The 5,935-nt window shown below is 43.3% G+C and overlaps 1 pseudogene; it reads right to left on the reverse strand.

Moving 5' to 3' along the window:
- Window positions 1-1,510: 1,510 nt before the first annotated feature.
- LOC136642712 (5S ribosomal RNA) lies at window positions 1,511-1,627 on the reverse strand (annotated as a pseudogene).
- Between the last annotated feature and the right edge of the window lie 4,308 nt (window positions 1,628-5,935).

Here is a 5,935-nt window from a genome sequence, read left to right on the forward strand (position 1 = left end):
ACTTAATCCTGGTGGGAATTGCTGAAGTTTTCCCGGGCCTTGCAAAACCTTGCAGCAGTCAATAAATGCAGAAATCTATTGTTCCTATTGCTTGGCAGAATGTTTTTAACACAGCTCCAATGTTACATTTCTAGTTCAGGGGTTACTTGTGGAAATGTCCCCTTCTCCAACATGTCACTTGCAACAATACAGTGCAGCTATTTCACTAATACATATTGATTCAGGGCAGATGCTAAAGTCAGATAGACGTTACTTGTCCTTAAAGTGGTGCTGGGCCAAAACTGGCCCATCTCAAATGAAAACAGGAAAAGGAAGAGGAGATAGCAGCACAGCTATGGTTCTCTACTGCCACCCCCATGTTGAGGTGAGGAGAAAGGCGGCAATAGCATTTTGTGAGGGAGATGGAGGTGGTGGGTGGGTGAGCTAGACTACAAGGGGGCTGCTGCTGTTTCTCTCCTCCTCTTCCCCGCAAGCAGAGGAGGATGAGAAGGCAGCTGGATTGCTGTAGTGACAGCTGCTATGGTATGCTGTAGTGGCCGCATATCATCACCTATGCTGAAAGAAGAGGGGGGTGCCATTTTCCCTTGAGTCAGGCCTGGCTACAGGGACCAGAAATCAATCCATGGTAAGCCAAGATAGTTGAAGTATAGGAAGTCATTGGGATATCCTTGTAGAATCATGCATGTACGAGGTTTCATGCTCGTAGGTTTCTCATTTCTTGATTATTCATAACTATTTTTTGTCAATAATTTTCAAATGCAATTTCCTCAGTGCTTTCTAATTGTTACCATCAAAATAATCCGAGATGAGTCCCCCTCCCCACCCCCATTTTGGAGGAGCAACTGAGGTTGAGACGTAGTGACTTGCTGGAAGCCACTCACTGAATCCATAACAAGGGTGGGACTCTCACCTAGATTTCTCAGGTCCAAGTTCACTGGCGATTGTGTGGCCTGCACGTGCTCAGCCTGAAGTTCATTTTTCTTAAACCAAGGGCCTCTTCTCTCTCTGTTTAGTATGATTCGTATCTGGTCTGTTCACTGGGGGATGCTGTATCAGATCAACTGGTGTATATTGAGTTCCAATGAAGTTAACTGTTAGGTGGTGATAATTTCTGCTGGCAACTTGTGATGTGCTTTTATTGAATTGGTAAACTAAGCCTGCTATCGGTCACTATGTTCCACAGTAAATAATATTAAATAACACAAGCCTCTGAGGACCAGGCAGGGCTGAAAGCTGTGAATATTTAGCTGAAAGAATGTGGTTTGGTGTGTGTGCTCACTTTTTTTTTGGTAGACAAAATGCTTGGCCGCATCAAGCGTGCTAAATCAATGGATAAAAAATGAATGAGTCAAAATGTTCATCCATCGTTCTCCCTGTGCTAGGAGTACCATTTCAGGTTTGGGGAGAGTTGGAGCAAAAAGATGTCAATATAGGGAGGGGTGGCACAGAACTTTCACAGTATGGTATCCTGGATGGTTGGCAACCTTCAGTCTCGAAAGACTATGGTATAAGCCTACAGCGCCCGGTATTCCCAGGCGGTCTCCCATCCAAGTACTAACCAGGCCTGACCCTGCTTAGCTTCTGAGATCAGATGAGATCGAGCATGTGCAAGGTAACAGTTGCTGTCATACGATTAAATTAAAATGCTGTTTTGTGCAGATGTTTATTTAAAAGATTTATAACCTCCCTCCCTCCCCCCCCCCAACATCAGGGTGGCTTACAACCATAAAAAACAAATCACAATAAAAACAATCAGCATTAAAAATACATAACAATACAATAAATAAAACATTAAAACCCACAAAAAGACAGCAGACTAGATTAGTAAAAGAAGAGCAGCCAACAGAAATTCAGATCAGGAAGGTAACTGAAATACCGTGGTGTAGCTGGAGGGGGAGCGGCGCAGTCAGACTGGCAGGGAGGTGGGTGAGTGGCCCCTCCGTACGGCTCCGTTTCCCCCCCCGCTGGGAATGGCTCTGAAGGGAGGGGCCGCTTGCCCACCTCCCTACCAGGCTGACTGCGCCGCTTCCCCTCCAGCTACACCACTGCTGAAATAAAACAGTTTAAAACTCTGCAGGGTGGCCACTTGTGAGGATATAGTTCACAACTGAATTGGGAGGGAGTTCCAATGTTGTGGCACTGCCTCTCTCTCTCTCTGTAACCTCAGCATAGAAGCACTCTCTCAACTTCAGGGGACAAGGCAGTTCATATGGAAGAAGGTGATTCATCAGATACCCCAGTCCGAAGCTTTTAAAGGTCAAAATTCTGCCCCCTCTTGGGCCTGATCCACCCATCCCCGCCCCTCTTTGCCTTCCCCAGCCCCATTTTTTAGTATTTCTTTAGTTTCTCATTCTCATAGGTTAGGTATTTAATAGTTCATCATTGAGAATAGTCTCTTCATTACATGGGAGTAAACTGTAACAGTTATGATACCAATGAATGACTTTTTGTCATGCATATTTTACCATATTTATTTATTTATACAGGTATTTATATACCGCCTTTCTTTTGGTCATCAGATTTCTCCTCAGACTTTAATCGAAGGCAGTTTATATAGGCAGGTTGTTCTAAACCCCCGTAGGGATTTTTACAATTGAATAGTTCTAGTCTTTCATAGAACTCCTCCTTCCAGCTGGATTGCTTCCCGGTCTGGCCTCTCTCTGGCCCTTCGCCTCCCATGTTCCACTTGACGGCAACTCTTCTCTGCCACCGAGGGTCAGCTCATCAGTATATCAGCGTGTCGTCAGTTCTCGGGTACTTCTGGTTGTTTTGAACTGGCAGCATCAGATCTTCAGGCATACAAAGCGGCAGCTCTACCAACTGAGCCAGACCTCCTGCCATATTGGACAAAACTGCTAATAATAATTTATCTTAGAGAGCAATTGTGATTTTGTTTTGAGAAGGAACAGGAAGTATAATTGACCTATGCTTCCTGTGTTTTGCACTTCTTGACACTTGTATTGGAAAATTAAGCCAAATTGATTGGAGTCACTGTATGTGAAGAAAAACCTGCTCTTATTAGTATGCACCTGCTCAGGAACTAAGGTCATCTTCAAGAGGTCCTTCTCTGAAGGTCCTAACCCTCACAAGTGAAGCAGATGGTGACTAGGGAAAGGGCCTTCATGGTGGGGGCCTCCAATCTTTGGAGCTTCCTCCCAAGACACATACACCTGGTGCCACCATTTTTTCAGCATAACAAAAACTGTACTTCTCCCTTAGGCATTTTTGATATAATGCATTTTTCTATTTTATGCCTCTTGCAGTTGTTTTAATCTACTATCATATTTTTAATGATAATTTTATCTTTTGTGTTTGCATAACAAGTTGATATTTATCTTTGATGCTGGATAAAATGACTTTTCACCACAGCATGTTCAAAAGCAGGGGTGTCAAACATAAGGCCTGTTGGCTGGATATGATCCACAGAATCTCTTTATTTGGCCCTTGGGCTCTCAGCACCAGCATCATCTACTCTCAGCTGCTGAGTTGTGCTGAGGTGTCATTGCTGAAAGGGCAGCATTCATAATTGGACTCTCCCATATCTTGAAAATATTATCAATATTTGTGTATTTTCTCTTCTGTCATTTGCAGTTAGTGAGTTTCTCAGTGAGAAAAAAGTGCTTGTTTGACCTGCGAAATGACATCACTTCTGGCTCTCAGCAGGCATCGGGAACGCTATTCGACCCATGGTAGGAAACGAGTTTGACACCCCTGTTAAAGAAGAAGGCATTGTCCTTAACCATGGTTCTTTTGGATTTAAGCAAGAGAATGGCAGGGAATTAATTCAGTATATTCAATATTTTCGATATATCAATGCTTAATTTTTATATTTTTTTGTAATAATGAATTACACAAAATTTATTTCTGACTTAGGGCCCAATCCTATCCAACTTTCTAATGCCAACACGACCATCATGCAGCCTGGAGGTTGAGGAGGCCTCCATGACTGTTCCCCTATTGGAAGATGCAACGCATGCCCCATTGGCATGGCTGCATCAGCACTGGAAATTGGATAGGATTGTGCCCTGAGTATGTATAGCTCTGCTGTTATTGCAATTCTGTGACTAGCAGTGCTAATCAAAAGCAGGCTAGTTCACCACTAACAGAATTTGAGATGTCTGGAATGCGGTCTAAAATGAATTCACAGAGGGTGGGCTCCCCACATTCAGCAAAAATCTGGACCATTCTGGATTGCGAATATCTCTGTAAATAGTATGCAAAAACCTGCACAACAGAGCATTGTTTTGTCCCCCACTTTGTGGTTTTTCACTATGATGCTAGGCCAGACAAATTAGATACACACAATAGCCCTGTGAAATGGAGGTATGTCCATTTAGACATCCTCAAAGATGAAACAAAATGTGTGAGAGGGGCTGGTCCTTATAAACTGTGGTGGGCTGAAACTTAGAATGACTTGCAAGCTCAGTTGCATATTCTTGTTGCAAATTAATTCACTCCATCCTGTTTGCAGAATGTGGTCTCTTCGTCGGCCAATTCCCGCACATCCTTGCTGACATTCTCCCTGACCTCACTGGGAGAACGCTTTGACAAAGCGGAATGACTTCGCGTGCTTGTGGCCTATGTACATAACATTTGTAATTTGGCAAGGGTGACATTTAGACATGTGTAGTGAATAACGGAATAAAGAAAGCAAAATGTGCCACTTCCTGTCATAGTAGAACTGCTTTTTTTTTTTTTTTAATATTCTCTATGTGCTTTCCTCCTGTGGTCATCCTTTTTTTTTTTTTTTTTTTTTGGTATTCATAGTCCACAAAGGGGGACTGGGAGGTAAATAATTATGAATCTAGTTCCTAGTACAAAAGCTTTGCATGTTCCTCAGTAAATAAGTCCCCTCATGCAAATATATTGTGATGTGTTCACTCTAAGAACATAGGAACACAAGAACAGCCCCACTGGATCAGGTCATAGGCCCATCTAGTCCAACTTCCTGTATCTCACAGTGGCCCACCAAATGCCCCAGGGAGCACACCAGATAACAAGAGACCTGTATCCTGGTGCCCTCCCTTGCATCTGGCATTCTGATACATAGCCCATTTCTAAAATCAGGAGGTTGCACATACACATCATGGCTTGTAACCCGTAACACTATGATTTCCATTTGTTTTGACTGAAATCCTAAGATATACAAGGTGGAAAATTTCCCACTTATAGAAGTTGGCCCGTATATGGGGCTGTTGTGTAGTTGATCATTTAATGAAGCTGCATTTTAGAAGGATCAAATGAAGCTGCATTTTTGTGTGCTCCCTGATCCATCTGTTGGGCCATCTGGTATGGGATGCATGAAACTGAACTAGATGGGCCTTTGGCCTGATCCAGCAGGGTATTTCTCACAGATGCCCATGGCTTGATGAGAAACCACATGCTTTGAATATACATGCTTTTCAGGTTTGACCCCTGGCATCTCCAGTTAAGAATGTATCAAGTAAGCCATGTGAACCTATGTTCTACCTGAGCCTACTAGGCCAAGGGTTCAGTAGTTGTCTGACTTGGCAACAAGTAGTTTCATCTCTTCATGTCTCACTGTGAGCTATCAACTCACAGAATTTTGGAGAGTCTAAAGCAGAAGATTGCTTCTAAAACCTTAGGAGGTAGAGCTGCTGGGCAGAAAAGTTCATTCAGCTGGTTAGAAATTTGACACAGTAGTGTATGTGTGAAAAGACAAAACGGTGGTCAAAATCCAGCAGGACCCTCGCTCTGTCTTTAAACTATGCCTTGACTTCAATTTCTGAGAATGATGGGGAACATTTTTTTAAGCCCCACAGTGACCTTCATGTGGCCTGTGGTTCTGCCTTTCAGTTGGGCCCAGAAGCTATGCATGGGGTTTCATGGGAGGATCAGGCCCCTGGTTACTGTTTTAGGTGGCAATAAAAAGTTTTAGGTGGCTTATACAAGCCCCGTCTACAAAGGTGTGAAA

This window comes from Tiliqua scincoides, chromosome 2 (genome assembly GCF_035046505.1).
Source record: "Tiliqua scincoides isolate rTilSci1 chromosome 2, rTilSci1.hap2, whole genome shotgun sequence".
NCBI classification, from domain to species: domain Eukaryota; kingdom Metazoa; phylum Chordata; class Lepidosauria; order Squamata; family Scincidae; genus Tiliqua; species Tiliqua scincoides.